Source organism: Canis lupus, chromosome 1 (genome assembly GCF_048164855.1).
Source record: "Canis lupus baileyi chromosome 1, mCanLup2.hap1, whole genome shotgun sequence".
Classification (NCBI taxonomy): Eukaryota; Metazoa; Chordata; class Mammalia; order Carnivora; family Canidae; genus Canis; species Canis lupus.
Window position 1 is genome coordinate 59,456,141 of NC_132838.1, and position 19,353 is coordinate 59,475,493.

At 33.7% G+C, this 19,353-nt stretch overlaps 1 protein-coding gene across 2 annotated transcripts in view; it reads right to left on the reverse strand.

Moving 5' to 3' along the window:
• Positions 1-19,353, reverse strand: part of CEP85L (centrosomal protein 85 like) — a 151,469-nt gene that overhangs the window by 68,857 nt on the left and 63,259 nt on the right. The gene's annotated exons all lie outside the window — the stretch shown is intronic.

The following is a 19,353-nucleotide window of genomic DNA, read 5'->3' on the forward strand; positions in this document are numbered from 1 at the left end:
AAATACTGGTTTTTGTATATTGTTCTCATACCTAACCAAAAAATTTCTCTGGTACCTTAAGGATCTATAGTTTCCTCTTCCAAAGATCTAAAAAAGGTTCTTCCATTTCTGATTACCACACATCATGTGGTAATGACTAATGCCATAATATATGAAGCTATGTTTTACCTCCTGTATCTTGTGCCTATTTCAGTAAGCCAAGTGCCCACAGCTCAAAAAAGTCAACAACAACAACAACAACAAAAAGTGCCCAGGCAACAGATGATGATCTTATAAAGAAGACATTAACTATTCTACTCTTTATAAGTCATCTGCTAAAGAATTTCCCCAGGGCTGACAACTTTCTAAGGAGAAGCCTTTTCTTATTTTGAAACACTCACTGGCATCAAGAAAAGACAGAGGAAAGAGAAAGAAAAAAATAGGTTTGCAAGAGAAAAGCAAATAACTATAATACCACTTGGTTTATAGCACTTGAATCTTTGGCAAAATGGACTGCTACAGGTACCTGCCAGATACTTCTATGAGTATACATAAAACAAAGTATGAAAATTTATTCTTCTGATTTGTAGCTCCCTTGATCTAAATAAACTCTTTGGGAAACAAAATAAGTCAAAATTGAGCTATGAAACTGAGCAAATAGGAATAAAGAAAATGAAGAAAAGAGAGTCTTCCCCTATAATTAAGATGCAATAATATTTAAAAGGTGCTGAGATAAATATTACAAGTTCCCATTCTAAGAAAAAATTTTTTGCAATCTCATATGGTGACAGATGGTAGCTAGACATAGTGGTGATCATTTCACAGCATATACAAATACTAAGTCATTATGTTATACACCTGAAACTAATATAATGTTAAATGTCAATTATATCTCATTTTTTTAAAAAAAGGTAATATATAAAGAATTACCAAATCAGCAGTATGATAGTCTTCCTTACTAAACTTCAACCCTGAGATACCTGGGTGGCTCAGCAGTTGACGGTCTGCCTTTGGCTCAGGGCGTGATCCTGGGGTCCTGGGATCGAGTCCCACATCGGGCTTCCTACACAGAGCCTGTTTCTCCCTCTGCCTGTGTGCCTCTGCCTACCTCTCTGTGTCTCCATGAATACATACATAAAATCTTAAAAAAAAACAAAACTCCTAATTCATAAAAAGGAGTTTAAAAAGGAGAACAAAATCTGATACACAACCCAATGATGCAGGTGAGCTTACAAGTAATTTTTAAATTGTTTCTATCTGACTATCACTAAAAATGGCAATTACAGAGACATTTCTCATCTAAGGCTTTTATAATAAGCCCATATATTTATGTAATAAATCTATATTAAAGTTATAAAATGCAACTTGAAATAGATTCTTAAAAGATTTTTTTAAATCATATTATAAAGTCTCAAAGAGCAAGGTAGCCACAGTACCTTTATGATTTTGCATACGATATAAACGATGCAATACTTTAACTAAAGATACACAGAAAAGGAACAACTGTGAAAATTTATTTTTGTTATAAGCTATACCAGTTCAGACTTCAGTCTTGGCAAGGTTGAAAGAGAATCTGACAGAAATAGCATAGGATTGTTATCTACCCTGAAAACACATTTTATAAGTTCTAAAACAAAGGGTTGAAGAGTAAGAAGGGAATTAGATTATGTTCAAATTGGTTCTTCACATTTCCATATTAGAGTCTCTCATGGGTTATTCTTTTGTGGGGTTTTTTTCCTTAAAAGAAAGATTTACTTGAGAAAGAAAGAGCATAAGCAGGGGGAGAGGTAGAGGGAGAGAAACAGTTGACTTCCCATTGAGTGGGGGTGGGGATAGAGGGTTGGCTTGCAAGACTCAATCCCAGGACCCCAGAATCACGACCTGAGCTGACAGCAGATGCTTAACTGACAGAGCTACCCAGGTGCCACATTTCAGAGGTTTTTCTTTAAAAACTGCCAATGTAATATGTCAGCACATGTTAAATCCTTCCTCCCCTTTATTTATAAGGTAAGAACTATCTTCTAATTATGTATTTGAGAAGTTGAAGATAAATTATGAAATCTTATTAGTATCAACTATTAGTTTCCACACACTGTACCCAAAACAGCTTTTTTCCCTGACAATGACACAATAGGAACTTTGAGTATACACAAATGCACTTTACAGTTCTGGATAGCACTATCTTAGCTTTAGAACATCAACAAATGTGCAAGAAGAAAGACCAAGTAAAACTGCCTTGAAGCCTTTGCACTGAAAGTTATTGAAAAAAATCAATCCCAAGATAAAAATTAACGTTTTGTTTTATTGTAGATTAGGAGTTAATGTGGTTTGCAGACTCTTGCACAATACTGACTAACACGAACAAAATATAAGCAGGAATAGCAATATCATTCTTGGGTATCATAAAATCATAACCCCAAAAATGGTTAAATTTTTTAAAATCCTTAGATGAATTATATAAAAATTTAAAAATGAGAAAGTTTTATGTTGGTAAAAAGCAAATTCACCAAGATGATAAAATAGTCACAGTAAACCTCATATGAAGAAAAACTATTAAAAATAAATGGAGGAGGGCACCTAGCTGGCTCAGTCGCAGGAATATGTGACGTGATCTTGGGGTCATAAGTTTCAGCTCCACACTGAATGTAGAGATTACTAAATAAACCAAATGTTTTTAAAAATGAACAAATGAATCCACAATCACAATGACGATCTTATACTATGTCTTCTGAAATAGAAAAATTAAGTAGAAGAGGGGTTGGCAAATCCAGTTCACCACCTTTTTGTATGCAAACCAGAAATAGGTTTTATAATTTTAAATGGCTGAAAATCAAAAGAAAAATATTTTATGATACAGGAAAATTACACAGAATTTAACAATCAGGGTCCATAACTAAAATTTTACTGAAACATAGCCATATTCATTCTCTTACATACAATCTATGGCTGCTTTCTCAACATCAAAGTTGAGTAGCTACAAAAGAGACTATCTCTTCCTCTCATATATGTATGTATATACTTATGTATATGTGTAGTATCTATATGAGACTATATATATTTAAAACTAGTTATGCAGAGAACACTTTAAACTGTATTGTGATTTATACAGCATATCAATAAATCTAAATCTTCATATGAAATGGACAACTTTCTAAGAAAATATCAATTACCAAAAATGAGTCTACTACTTATTAAATAAAGTACTAATTTTACAGGTAGTTTCCACCTAAATATTAAGAAAAAACAGTGAAAGAAAAATTTTTGAGAAAGGTACAAAACAAGGCTCAAATAATAAATCATGTTATAAATCAAAAAGATTTAATACAATACACTTTGCAGCAAACAGAAATTCACATTAAAACAGCATCACTATTTTAAAAACACTTTTCTAAATAATACATAGATAGCTTGACTGAATGAAATTGAAAACATATGAGAATTTGTGAGATGCAGCTAACACAGGACCAAGAGAAGAATTTAGAATACCAGTTAAACTAGAAAAGAGGAAAGGTCTTTCAAATCAATACCATCTTTTAGAAACTACAAAATACACCCCCCAAAGCAAGCAGATAGAAGAATATAAGTGTAAGAACAGAAATTCACTAAGTTTAAAAGAGAAAAACAAATAGGGCAAAACCAATAGATGAAAAAGCTAATTCTTTCTGAAGATCAATAAAATTGACAAAGCTCCAGCTAGACTGAAAAAGGAAAAAGGGGGAAGACACAACAGAAATCACCAGCATCAGGAATGAAATGGAGGCTATCACTACAGAGCCGGTACATATGAAAAGAACAAGAAGGGAGTTATTAGGAGCAACTCTACACATACACATTTAACAACACAGTGAAACGTGTATTATCTCAAAAGGTACAACTATCAAAATTCATCCAACATGAATTAGATCATTCAACTAGCCCTGTAACTGAAGAGTAACTGAATGTATAATTAAGAAAAAAAAAAAAAAGACTCCTGAAAAATCTCTAGGCAAATAGTTTCATTGTAGAATTCCATGAAACATTTAAAGAATTAACACCAATCTTCACAAACTCAAAAAAGGGAACATTTCCCAACTCATCTTATGAGGTCATCAATATTACTCCAATATCAAAGCCAGATAAAAAAGTAGTTAAAAGAAAACTACAGCTCATCATCTCTTGTAATCACAATATAAAAGCTCTTAACAGGGATCCCTGGGTGGCGCAGCGGTTTGGCGCCTGCCTTTGGCCCAGGGCGTGATCCCGGAGACCCGGGATCGGGAATCCCACATCGGGCTCCCGGTGCATGGAGCCTGCTTCTCCCTCTCTCTGCCTGTGTCTCTGCCTCTCTCTCTGTAACTATCATAAATAAATAAAAAAAAAAAGCTTTTAACAAAATCAATTAAAATACACAGAGATATAGACAGATAATATGGCTTAGGTTTATCCCAGGAATGCAACTTACCACATTAGTAGACTAATTTTAAAAATGTACTAGAATAAGTAATTGTAGCAAGGCTGAACAACTCAAGGTCAACATAAAAATAATCGTAATTCTATATGCTAACATATAACTGCAAATTTAAATTTTCCAATATAATTTATATCCATAAAACATGAAATAGATAAAAGTTTAACAATATATATTCAAGATCTGTACACTTAAGACTATAAAATATCACTAAGGAATTGCCAAAAAAAATCTTTTAAGGGAGAGATGTATTTCAGTATTAATATACCAATTGCCCCTACACTGATTTATAGATTAAACACAATCCCAATTAAAATCCCAGCAGGTGTTTTTAGAAGTTGACAAACTGATTCCAAAACTTCTGTAGAAATGTAAAGAACTAAAAAAAAAAGAAGAAATGTAAAGAACTTACAATACTCAATTTCAAGACTTATTATATAAAGCTACAGTATTCATGAGAGTGATAAACCAATGGAACAGAATAAAGATCCACAAATAGATCTAACCTTATTGGTCAATTTGCTTTTCTTTTAATTAAACTTTTTGAGATAGTTATAGATTCACATGCAGTTATAAAAAATAATGCAATGAGATCCCATGTATACTTTACCCACCATCCCTAATGGTAATGTCTTGCAAAACTGTAGTATTGACATAGAGTGAAAATGTAAGAATTCTTCTCATTGGCCTTTCTTCCCCCAGATTATAGAAATATAACTAATATATAACATTGTACAGATTTAAGATACAACTGCTGACTTGATAAATATGCTGTAAAATGATTACATTACAGTTAGCCAACACCTTCACCACCTAAAATGATTACCATGTTTATTCTCCTATGGGGAAAACATTTAAGATCTACTCTTCCAGCAAGTTTCAAGTACATAATATAGTATTATTAACTATCATCACCACGCTGTATATCAGATTTCCAGAATTTATTCATCTTACAACTGGAAGTCTGTACTCTTTGGCCAACATCTCCTCACTTCCCCACCACTTGGTCTCTGATAACATCCATTCTAGTCTGTTTCAATGAGTTTGGCTTTTTTAGGTTACACATATAAGGAACATCACGCAGTATTTGTCTTTCTCATCTGACTTATTTCACTTGCTCAACTGGTTTTCAAAAACAGGGCAAAGCTAAATAAATGAGGAACTGAATTTGGTATTTAACCAACAGAAGTAAAACCATTTTTCTACAAAGACCTGTAGACAAATGTGTATTAATAATCATCACAAACTAGAAACTGTATCAATCCATTAATTGATAAATGGATGCAAAAACTGTTCTACATCCCAAAAATGCAATATGACTCAGCACAGAAACAACTGATAACATTTTTTGATAATGTGCAAGATCAATGAATTTCAAAAGCATTACGCTAAGTGAAAGAAGCCATACTTAAAAGGTTATACACTGGCTGATTTTATTTATATGACATCTGGAAATAGCAACACTATATAGGAATCAGATCAGTGGTTGTCAGGGCTGGGATTGGGTGCTGACTACAAAAGGGGAAAAGGTAACTTTCTAGGGTGAGAGAAATGTACAACATGATTATGGGATGCATGACTATATACGTTTTTCAAAACACAAACTATATATTTTTAAAGGTTCAGCTTTACTGTATATTAGTTATGCCTCATATTTAAAAAAGGTGTATTTTGTTCATTAAAGATCTCAATAAAGATGACTTTTCTAAAAATGGTTACAGGTAAATAATTATATATATCCTATTCTGCAATACTAGTAGTAAAAAGAATTTATCATAAATTTGAGGCGACCCATATGTGTCAACAAAGAAATGAATATTTCAGTGTAGTATAGGTATAGAACATAATGCTACGCAGCGATAAAAAAGATACTCAACAACACGGATGAGATTCAGAGACATTATGTAAGGCCAAAGAATCCAAAGAGCCATACCTAATACTTATTCAATGATAATAAAAGTAAGACCAGTGAAAATGGGTGGGGTGTTGCTATACAAAGAGGCTCATGTTAAATTCATTTGGCAAACTTTTTGTATCTTGACCTGAGTGGTGTGTACAAGGACAAATACATTATTTAACTAGAATGGAGCTATTATTACACAGAAGACTAAAATATAGTATATGTATTAATACAGTTATATACTATATATATGTTAGACTTCAACTAAAACAAATATATACATAATAACCACAGAGATTATATACACTTTATTTTTCTCTCTTCCTTAAAAGTAGGGCTAAGGGAAAATGAATGCTTTGTTTGCTAGGGGAGAATACTTAAATACTCAAAAGTGTACTGAAGAGGATATAATGTACTATATCCTGGGGATAATTTTGTATCTCTTCATCACTGTGGTGCTATCTTAGATCTGCAAATAATCAAGAGATAAAAGATCAGATGAAGTAAATGGTGTACATCAAGAATGCAAGAACAAAACTGATAATGAAGGGTAGCAGAATACGCCACCCCAAAATATGGCTGTAGGAATTCTGGACATGTCACCCCAAAATATGCCACTCAGACACATTATTTTGAGCCACAGGCACTTGAAAAACAGCAAATGTTGGGAGAAGCTTTCTCTGAACTCCCATTTATCTGCCTAAAGGCAGATCTTCCAAAAGGACCTCAACTGTCCTAAATCTCCTCTCTGGAAATTTCAACAAGGGAGGACTGTTTCTCACCACAGAAAAGGAGACTTGTAACCAATGCTGCACTCAAACTTTCTCACAGACTACCTATCGTATTTCCCATCTATTCTTCTAAGGGCCCATGAATCCTTCCTAAAAATCATTCACTCTCCCCTTAGAGGCCTATATCCATCCTACCCCAACTTCCCTCATTAATATGGCATTTAATCCTGAATTCTCAATCTGCCTCTTAATGAGTTCTTCATTTTCCCCTGTGTATCTTCCATGTGTACATGAGGTACATATGTTAATAAACTTCTGTTTTTGTCTTATTCATTTGTCTTTTACTATTATAACTGTCTCATGTCAGCCAAGAACTCAGGAAGGTAAAGGAAAAACTATTTTTCCTCCTCCACATCCACCTACAAGCTGATTCTTAAGAGTTGTTAATACTCTAAAACACAGAAGGCTTCTCTTAAGAAAGAGGACAACCCCACTCCCTAATATGAAAAAAGGAGATTTTATATAGGCCATTATAAGCACATTTAGCTTATTAGCAATACATTTTTTTAATTAATTAATTTATTTATTTATGATAGAGAGAGAGAGAGAGAGAGAGAGAGGCAGAGACATAGGCAGAGGGAAAAGCAGGCTCCATGCACCAGGAGCCCGACGTGGGATTCGATCCCGGGTCTCCAGGATCGTGCCCTGGGCCAAAGGCAGGCGCCAAACCGCTGCGCCACCCAGGGATCCCTAGCAATACATTGTTTAACACATTTTTATCCCGAGTAGTTAGGAAACAATTAAGAATTTCTAGTCTATAAATCATAACTGGTCATGAGAGGCATTCCATTTTGTGGCAGATATGTATAGATAGTTAAAATACACATTTTTACCTTCTAGAAAACATAGGTACTATTTTGATAGAAGCTGAATAAGAGGGACACCTGGGTGGCTCAGTGGTTGAGCATCTGCCTTGGCTCAGGGCATGATCCCCAAGTCCTAGGATCAAGTCCCACATCGGGCTTCCTGCATGGAACCTGCTTCTCTCCCTCTGCCTGTGTCTCTGCCTCTCTCTCTCTCTCTCTCTGTGTGTGTGTGTGTCTCTCATGAATAAATAAATAAAATCTTTAAAAAAAAAAAAAAGGAAGCTGAATAAGACACACTGAAGAGGTCTTTGAATATTTCTAGGAAAAAAGTATCAAATTCACATATAAATAAAATAGAAAATTGTTGAGATACTGTATTTCAAGTAGTAAGTCGTGTTTCTATGTGACTCTAGCCAATATAAGTAATCAAGGAGACACTGGTACCTTAATATATAATTTATATTTATAGCTTATGAATAAGAATAAAACTCTAACTAGACATGAACACGAAATCTAAAAGATAATTATAAAGGCTTATAACTGTGTGAGCTAATTTGAAAGGATGTCACTAAAAGAACAAACATTTGAAAATCTGTGCAGGTGATAAAGGCCAACTTTTTACAAGTAAACATTTTCCAGACATATTTGGGATTACAAAGTATTTTATATTCAAATTACCAAATTCAAGGAGAGAAGGGAATTACTCATTTACATGTTTTCCTTACAAAATACATGAGATACATTGTTGCAATGGTGGTTTACAGAAGAAAACAGTAGTTTACAGCCAAAGAAGAATCATTACTCTTCTGCATCTAGACCCCAACCATCCAGATTTATAGATCCACAACACACATACAGGTATCTTTTATTGTAAACAGCCAATTCCACTCTCATAATTGAAAGGATATAGCAGGCATCCACAATACCAAATACAAGCTACTTAGATGAGACCCAGATGCTGTGAAAAGCTGCCAAAATATGTCACTTAATGGTCAAACATGCTTCTAAAATAAGCTTACTATATTGTAGCTCAAAATAGTTCAAAATTCTTTGGCCTCAGCCTGGACAAATACTGTTAAATTTAGATAATCTAGTGCTACCACACTTAACTGCAATATAGCCCCTGCAATTCTTCAAGCTCGTTATCTCTCCTTCATTTGCCTTTGTTCCTTAGCTTGTTCATCACTCACAACATGTCACATAACACAGCAAATCTTCCTCAGTCTCCTGGAATAGTCTATCTGAAGCAATAGTTTGCAAGTGTTTTTTAGTAAAAGAATCATGACACTTGACCCAAAAGTAAATTCACAAAGGTCAGTAATGAAGATGGAAAAAAAAAAAAAAAACTATAAATCATACAGAATTCAAAGAACTTTTAATTCACCAACAATAGGAAAAACATGGATTACATGATTATACTAAAAGAACTGTGTTTTCAAATAAAACCAGTATCTTGAAAAAAAACAGTATCTTACCTACTATATTATTACTAAAAAAAGTGCATTTATTAAAAAATCTGTATCTTAAGCCCATGTAATTATTTAGTGTATTACCATAAACTTTCTCTAACAAAATTCAAACCAAAAGAGCATATTTTAAAAAATTCCATCCCTAACCTCTTCCCAGTGAGCAACTATAAACTAAAGTCTGCATCTTGACTTTTGAAATTAAAATTATAGAAGGAACTGTGTTTTAATGATTTCATTATTTCTTCCATTTGTCCGTTACTAATTTTACAGTGCTAGCTATCTTTGCCATCCTAATCTGCCATACTGAAATAATAATGCAAATATATCGAATTACTTCAGAGGTAAAAACTCTGAAAAAAATATAAAAAGAAATTGATAACAGTATTTTTGCACATGCAAACTTCTGTATTTTCTATCTTAAAAATACATGCGCGTGAAAATGAAGAGAATCCTAAAAATATAACTTATACCCACCTTGCTAAACAACTAAATTACTATTAAATCAACTCTTTTCTTTTGGAAAAAGGGAGCTTTTTCCTCTCAAAAATCTGCTGTGGATGCACAAAGTGCAATCTTTGTTACTATTACCATGTTTCTTAAAAATGCCAATAAAGGAATGATTCGTGTACAAAACATGATCTCATTTCAGTCATAATGCAAAAGTGAAGGGGGAAAATGGTATATTCAAGACTGAGGAGTAAATCATTTTCCTTAAGTAAGTCAATTAGAAGATTTAAAAAAAATGAAGCTTAAGTCTTCAAATTCGATCATTAATTTTTATTTATAAAATATAGCTTTATCCAAACCCTTTGTCATTATAATATACTTTTAAAATATTTTAGATGAGATATACTAACAGAAGAATTTAATAAATTTAGACCTGACAACTTCTATTGGTAGCCAAACTGGAAAAAAAACAGGGGTATAACTGACAATTCATAAGAGGAATATTGTATGAAATGGAAATGAATAGAAGTCTACCAAAACGAAATATTTAATATAATGTGGATTTATCTGGGATCTTGCCCAAGGTCACAGATAACAAATGTACCACCACACTATAGAACCAGACCCTACTTAGAGCTACAGCATAAGTACTAACATATATCATTTATTTTTTTAACTTTTATTTATGCATGAGAGACACAGAGAGAGAGAGAGAGAGAGAGAGAGAGAGAGAGAGGGGCAGAGACACAGGCAGAGGGAAGAAGCAGGCTCTATACAGGGAGCCTGATGTGGGACTCAATCCCGGGTCTCCAGGATCATGCCCTGGGCTGAAGGCAGGCGCCAAACCGCTGAGCCACCCAGGGATCCCCATATTTCATTTATTTTTAAAAGCAGATTACCAAAATATGTTTTATTCAAGTTCTATATCATATTTTACTATCAAGAGATAAAAGAAAAATATAATAATAATAAATGTGCTTTAGGACCAAAGCACTGTCTACATTATATTATTTTAAAATTCAGGAAAAGCTTTTTCTAGAAAGACAAAAGAAACTATTGATGATGGTTAACTTGTGGGGAGAGAGGAAGCAGACTTTTACTTTATATCAGTTGGATTATTTGACCGTATACAACTTTTTCTTTTCTAACAGTGCAGCTATGGGCCATTAAATGTTTTCTTTTTCAATATGTTAAAAATACTATTAAAAAAAGATTTACAGACATAACAATGGAAAATCTCAGGGCAAATAGTTGAGAAGAGATAGAGTATAAAACATAAGTCAATTGCTATTCATTTCAAACATTCCTTTATATAATTCTCTAAAAAGTATTAGAATCAGAAATGTTAGAAAATTTTTTTAATCCCTAAAGTCTAGTTCAACACCTGGCCCACAGGGCACAACCAGTCAAAAGAATATGAATAAAATACAGCCCCGCAAGTATGTTTCTAAGCCTTCAAAAAAAAATTCTAAATATTTCCAACAGCACAAAAGATACCATAATTAGAGTATCATCATGATAGTACTTATGACAGTTATTCTTTTCCCAGTTTAGTCTGTATCATAAGCCAGGCCTTATTATTTTTTTTTTATAACCCCTGGTACTCAGTACAAAAACTTGACAATCTTTGCTAAATTTACAATTACAAAAAGCTATCATCTCCCAAATTATCATTATTTAAAATTATCCTTTTTAGAGCAATGACACACATAACAGAAAAATACAGACACTTTAAAGATCAGTGCACAAACCTACATTTGAATAAAAATCATACTTTCCTGCCCTTGGGGTCTAGCCTTATATCTTTCAGACCCAGCAAATCTCTGAGTAATCCATATAACAAATTTAACTTTAGTTTGGTTTTTAGAGATATATTTATTTTTTCAAGCTATATTTAAAAACGTCAATATACTAATGCTGGAGTCAATAATCAATTCTTCAAATATCCATGATCCCAACTACACAATAAACTATAAAAATGTATGTATTAGCAAGAAAGGCTAATGAATAACTATGCCAAAATTATCTTCTTGATACCAATACTACGGCTGGTCCTGAAAACCACTTACCATGCTTGATCAATTAAGCTAAAGGGCAAATGAAAACAGCAGATGAGAAGATGTTCACATCCTTTTGTTTTGTTATATAAGCTTTTAATTTGGAGATGGTTTAAAGAGGAAGTATGGACTTATTACCGAGATGCATCAGAAACAGTGCACAACTCTAAGTACATTAAATTGAAGATAAAAAGTTATAATGCCTACATATTATGAAGTTGGGCTTATTAATCTTTTCCACTGGGACACTTTACATCTCTCGCTTTATAAGGTAAATGTGAATTTCACATATCAAAATCCCTTTTACATAACCTTTTCAAGAATGCATCTGTACTGAAAAATCAAGGATCAGTTGAATTTGTATTCTAACAACTTCAAGAAAGCTAAGTGTATAACTGAAGAAGAGAAGCAACTATATTTTAGAGGTTCTCACCTGAGGTAATCAAAGACTTGTCTTAAATGTTGACATTATCAATGTCTTTCTATGAAAGTTCAGACCTAAATTAGGGTAAGGCTCTCTCTCCCATCCTCTGTGTGCAGAGGAGCACACAGTTGAAGAGACCACCTGATCTAAACTATAAGCGTTACTCCTTCAGTTGCTAGAGTGGCCATTCATATCACTCTGAATGTTTAACCAGTTTCAGGATCTAACCCTCACCGCAAAATTCCTGTTCTTAGGTCATTTTCTCAAAGAAGGTCATCTAATTTAAAGGAATTTCTACCAACTAACTACCTAACTTTCAAAAATTAGTTAATTTAATTTCACACAAATCAAATTCATTTAAGAGGTTGATCATCCTTGAATAAATTAAGTTATAACAAGTTTACAGAGCCAAGAGATTGAAAAAGACAAAGAAAGATTTCATATTTATTTATACAAACATTCATCACAGTGTTTTAGTGGTTTTTAATGGCAAAAATTGTAAGTCACTTAATAACCAAAAAGAGGGAGCACCTGGGTGGCTCAGCAGTTGAGTGTGTGCCTTTGGCCCAGGTCGTGATCCTGAAGTCCTGGGACGGAGTCGCGCATCAGGCTCCCCACAGAGAACCTGCTTCTCCCTCTGCCTATGTCCCTGCCTCTCTCTGTGTGTCTCATGAATAAATAAATAAAATCTTAAAAAAAAAAAATAACCAAAAAGAGCAGTTCAATAAACTATGGCACATTTATATGGCAAAATAATAAGGTCATTAAATTTTATAATATGTATTTTAATATATAATCATATCAAAAATGCCCAAACATATTAATAAGTAAAAATTAATCTTCAATGAACAGGTATTGATTTCTCATTTTAAAATTTTTTTACAATAAAAGATACATAAAGACAAGAATTTCTTTTAGCCATATCATTTACCCAGTACAGTGTCTGGCAACCAGTAAACCTGTAGTTTGACTAAAGGAATGAATTAGGAACCAAGATGTGAAGTTTACATGTCTAATTATTCTAACAGAGTTAGTAAGACAAAAGGCTCTTAAAAACATTTTTGAAGCTAGCTTGGTGTAATCATAGAACATTTGAGCTTTGAAGATACATTAACTCAATTTGCCTCCATTTTATCTGAGAAAACTAGAGTACAGATAGATTCATTTTCTGAAAATCATTAAGGAAGGTAGTAAGAAGAAGACAAGAATGGCAATTCAAATTCCACAGCTCTTCATTATGCCATGACCAACACACAGCTACTCCACAAATCAGTGTATTACACACATATGTCAAAGTGTGAACAAGTTAAAAAAAATCAAGTGCAAGTATGGGGTGCCTGGGTGGCTAGGTCAGCTAAGCGTCTGCCTTCAGCTCAGGTCACAATCCCAGGGTCCTGGATAGGGTCCTGAGTGGGGCTGGCTCCCTGCTCTGTGGGGAGTTCTGCTTCTCCCTCTGCCCCTCTCCCCACTCATTTTCTGTTTCTAATATATAAAATACTAAAAAAAAAAAAAATCAAGTGCAAGTAAAATCTCCAATTTTCAGAAGCAAATATTAGAGAAAAGAAATCAGTTCCTGTTAAACCTTAGAGGATCTTTATTCTCACTTCTACCTTCCATCGACTTATCCTTTTAGGAGCTTACTTGTAATAATGGTAAAATAATACTCTAAATATCCATTAAATTTAATTTCTAAAGGCTAAGGAGTATAGAAAAAAGGCCTCTATTCGTGATGTTTATGCAAAGAAAACAAATATACCTACAAAATATATAAAGTCCCCTTCCAACTCTAGGTTTGTCTGACTTTGAATTATAAGAGATATTTATTACTTATGCAATTTAAAATTAGAAACTAATAAAACAGGCTCCTCCCTACTCATTTTGAACAAATGAAGGCTTTTGAGAAAAACAAGGAAGTAAAAAATAGGTTCCAGAAAGAAGAACTAACACATAAAATGGCAGAGTTGTCAAATCCATTATGGTAGGAACAGATGACAATGACAGATCAGAAAAGACCTTTGTATGAAATGCTGTAAAGTCTGGGCTTTTAACCTTGAGGGAGATGATGGTATAAAGAACAGTTCGAAACATGTAAGTGACACTCAATTTTGCACTTGACAAAGCAACTTGGATAACAGGGTAAAGGTTGAAAAGGAGAGGATAAAGACAGATGGAAGAAAGACTGATTACTAGGCTTCTTAAAAGTTCAGAAGCAAGCTGATGAAGCCATGGATAAAAGATTTATATTTGATAATCTACATCTGATTTTTTTAAATGAATGTGGCATCTAGTAGAAGACAGAAAATAGAATGGGTCTCAAATTTCCATTCTGGATGACAAAATAAATGATGATGCCACCATAAAGACTGGAAAAGCAAGGGGCTCAGGTACTAGGGTGCCAAGCACAAAGATAATGTGTTTTATGGCAGGGGGAGCAAATCATAGAACTGAATTAGAATCTTAACAACAATGGAATAACTTCATGGTTTACAGAGCTCTGACACAGTGTCTAGAGACCTGGGGGTTGTTTTTGTTAAATTTGTATTCTGGTGTTAAGTGTATGTGTGTATACCCGTTTCTTATTTTAGCTCTGGTTCGGTCAACTTCCTTTGTAAAAATATGCAGTTCTCTTAAAAATCATATCGTTTTTTATTATATGTGTTAATTTCATTCTTATTCCTGAATTTCCTTGTCCACCTGACATTATCTTGCACTAGTGGTTTAACTTCCAAATATTCAACATTTCATTTGCATAATTACTTGTGTAGTGATAGTGTTCTTTGAAACCACAGACCACACTGTAACACTTCTTCCTACCACTCAGAATGTGTTTCATAAATTTTCCAAAAATTGTGCAAACCTATGTGAGCCCTTAAACTAACTGGCCTCACGAACTGGGAAATTTAAAAAAGAAAGAGAAACTGTTAAGAGTGCATTTAGGAAAAAATGAAATGTTTGAGCCCCTAAGTATCTGGCAAGTCAATTCTAAAAGTGAATCTACCTCCCCAAGAAGCCCCTAAGGTTTGCAGGCTACTTCGAAACTGTTCTTCCCTCCACCCTTGCTCTTTCTACTGCCTTAGGCATTTCCCTATCCTTTCAGTCTAGGATTACTATTCTCATTCTCACTTCCTGTTCTTAGATGTTTTTTCAATTAATACTTCTGTAGGTAGCTTTAAAATTTAAGGCAGTAACTCCCAAACTTTTAATAGAAAATACCCTCAACAATTAGGTAAAATATTTCTCATGGCTGTCCTAGCGGTTCTAATAACCTTAAAAAGCTCCCTATCTTTGAAATATGGTATGTATCACAAAAGCTTATTGAGAGTGTGCATCTTACTGTATTATTTTTTGTACTGCATTATATTTTGCTTTAATTTTGTCATTACTTAAACTAATTTTTTGTTAAAAGTTTCCAGAAACTAGTCTACATTGTGCCTGTAACACACTACCCTACAAGTTGGAACTTAAAAACTTTGTGCAAAAGGTGACATACATCATGATTTCTTTTACATAAAGGTAACTAAAATAAAAAATACTTTTAAGGAACACATTAAAAATGCCCCAAAAAAACTATATAAAAGCAAATGCAAGGAAATGAACTGAGGATTCAGAATAATTTGCTTGGGTAGGGTAAAAAATGGGAATATTTTTACCATGGCAGGACCATGTGTTTAGATATAAATTATTACTAACACCCTGCCTTTTGTTTTAGGTAGTAATCTTAAAGGTGTTTATAACTAAAAGTATAAAAATAACTACTATTAGAAAAAAAAAATCTAAGTAACTACATATATAAAAGCAGGCCATAAAATATTCAGAGTATATAAAGTACCAGAGATTGTTATAAATCCACTTAGGAGAGAAAAATTTTTTTTTAATTTTTAAAAGGCTCAATTTGGGAAGCATGAGTTATCATGTGACCTTCCTTGGCTCCTACCCACCAAATATATTTTCAATAATTTTACTTATTTTGATATTGATTTAAGATTTTATTTATTTGAGTGAGAGTGAGAGAGCACAAGTAGGGGAAGTGGCAGGCAGAGGGAGAAGCAAGCTCCCCACTGAGCAGGAAATTGATGCAGGTTCCATCCAAAGACCCTGGGATCATGACCTGAGCTGAACACAGAAGCTTAACCTACTGAGCCACCCAGGTGCCCCATTTTCAACAATTTTAAAGAGTAAGAAGAAAAACTATTTTCTGCTATTCTACTCTTACCCCAATGATCCCAATTATTCACAACCTTCTCCTTCCACCTCCACTCCCCAGTGAGCTTTGAAATTGAGAAGGATTTTTTTCAATTTTCCTTAATGTATTCACTACCACCTTGCAATCTTCCGTGGTTCCCTTTTTATTCCTTTATTCAATCAGCATTTAAGAGTTACAATGAGCCGGTTCTATACTAGGTAATAGTACCATAGAAAGTAAATAGTGGTATAAATATGAGTTATTGGATCAGCTCTCAAAGAGCCTGCAGCCTAGTCTAAGCAGATTATCACTAACAAACACAATAAAAAGAGACAAATAATAGAGGAACATGCAAAATTGGCACAAAGCAGGGAGGGCCGCACAGATGTAAATTGAAACAGCACTTTGCTGGGAATAAAAGTTGGTAAGGAGGAGGCAGGCTTAAAATAGAACAAAAGCCTGTTCAGAAGGCCACAGGCAGCTGTATAGGGCCAAAGCACAGGATACAAAGGAATGTGATAAGAGACAAAGCTAGAAAGACAGGACCTAAAAAAACAAAGAGGTCTAGATTTTAGCCTGTTTGAAAACTCAGTCCTCCTTTCAGAAAGAGGCTGCCCACACAACTACAGAAACACAGAAACTCTTATCTTTTCTGGTGCCATTGACTTTTTATGACAGACTGGGAAAGCCTACTGATCTGTTCTCAGAATGTTTTTATATGCATAAAATACACAGGATTCCAAGTAATTTTTATAGAGACTCCACTGTTAAGGTAGTGAAGCATAAGTATGGGTGGTACAGTTACTTTCTCCCGGAAAATGGTAAAGAGGGGGGGAAAGTAAGTTTACAGTGGAAAATGATGATGACCCTATACTCAGCCAGGTGATCAAGGTTACCAGTAGTGATTAAGTCATGTTGGTATATATATATATATATCAAGAATATATACTCTTGATATGTAATCAAAATGGTACTTTCTCTCTCTGGCAGTCTGACCATGAAAGAAATATCAGACAAATCCAACTGGGGAACTTTCCTCAAAGGAAAGTCTCAGAAACGATCAAAACCAAAGGGACCAAAGGAGTCATGTCTAATAAATGTAATCTAGTATTCTGGATAGAAAAGGACACTAGAGAAAACTGAGGAAATCTCAATCAAATATGGGCTTTAGTTAAAATAATGTAGCAACACTGCTCCAACTGTTGTGACAAATGTACCATACTAATGTAGGATGTTAACAACAGGGAAAACTGGGTATGGGGTATACAGGAACTTTCTATACTGTTATTTGCAATAATTCTGTACATTTAGAACTGTGCTAAAATAAAACTTCCTTTAAAAAAAATAAGATGCATGGGATTAGAAAGGAAATTATTTATACTGGAAAGTTATTTTTAAAAAGCAAACTTGCAATGTAGTATCTGTGCTTCTTTATTAATGCATTAAATAACAATATTTCCAGGCAGGCCTAATTGTGGTAATTTCCATGATGGACGTAAACAGTACTTTAAGCTAGCTATAAATAAATATATGAAACTACCTAAGATTACTATAGTGACAGTCAAATATATTGCTAAAGTTTGTAGCCTACAGTTGAAACTGAGATATGCTAAATCTTATTCAGAGTTCAGTAAAAATAAAGATACAATTTGTTTTTTCCTATCCAAGTTCAAGACTACTGAACTCTACCCATAGATTGCAGGTTAAGAATCATCTTCTAAAGGAAAAGAGAAAATAAGCATGCTGACCCTTGAACAACACGGGTTTGAACTGCGTGGGTCCACTTATATGTGGATTTTTTAAAATATATATATATATGCACAATATTATAAATGTATTTTCCTTATGATTTTCTTAACATCTGCCCTTCTCTAGCTTACTTTATCATAAGAATACAGTATATAACACATATACGAAGTACGTGTTCTGTTTTATTAGGGATAAGGCTTCTGGTCAATGATAGGGTTTTAGTAGTTTTTGAGGAGTCAAAAGTTATCTGCAGATTTTCGACGATGTGTGAGGGGGTATCAGCACCCCTACCCCCATGTCAAGGATTGACTGTACTAACACTAAATGGACACTCCATTGCAGGATCTCTAATAGTGAGGACACATACTTCATCCCATTAATCTCTCACAACAAACCCATTCCACAGATAAGGCAACAGGTACAGATTTGAAGCCTCAGTCTATTGCTCAGCAGCTGTCATCTTTGACAAACCACTATAAACCACTCTAGGCTTATATTTTCAACCTAGGTTTATATTACAGTCATCATTGGCAATTGATAATAAGAGATCTTTATTATGTAAGGATTGAAAAACTGCAGCCTTTTGAGCAAAATGTCAAACATTATTCATCCAATTTCTTTAATTTGGGGTTTTATTTTTAAGTTGTAAATTTTCCCTTAGCAACGTTCATGGAGGGTCTTTTGAAATATTTTTTTTTTGTTAGTTTTAGTTGATTCTTTAAATAACAAGAGGTTTGCTTTAGAGAAGGATTTTATCTTTCTTTGGAAGAAGCCAAAACCATCTCCATTTAAGGACACATAAGCAGCTGCTGCACTACATTTTAGTTACCCATAAGAAAGTGAAGCAGGAGGAGCTCACTCTGCTATAAACATTAAAAAAAATTTTAATAAATAGCTCCTCCAGAATTACAGAAGAGATTTAAAAATTGGAATTTGCAGGTGTGTTGATTTAAGAAAATGTAATATGTAGTATAAACAAAAAATCAGAGAAAACAGGAAAATGATGCCTCGTTTTTCCAAAGAATTTTTTTTCCAGTTCTATTCTTATAGATAAACTGTTTTAGGAAGTTCAAATACCATTCCATTTACTAAAATTTTATT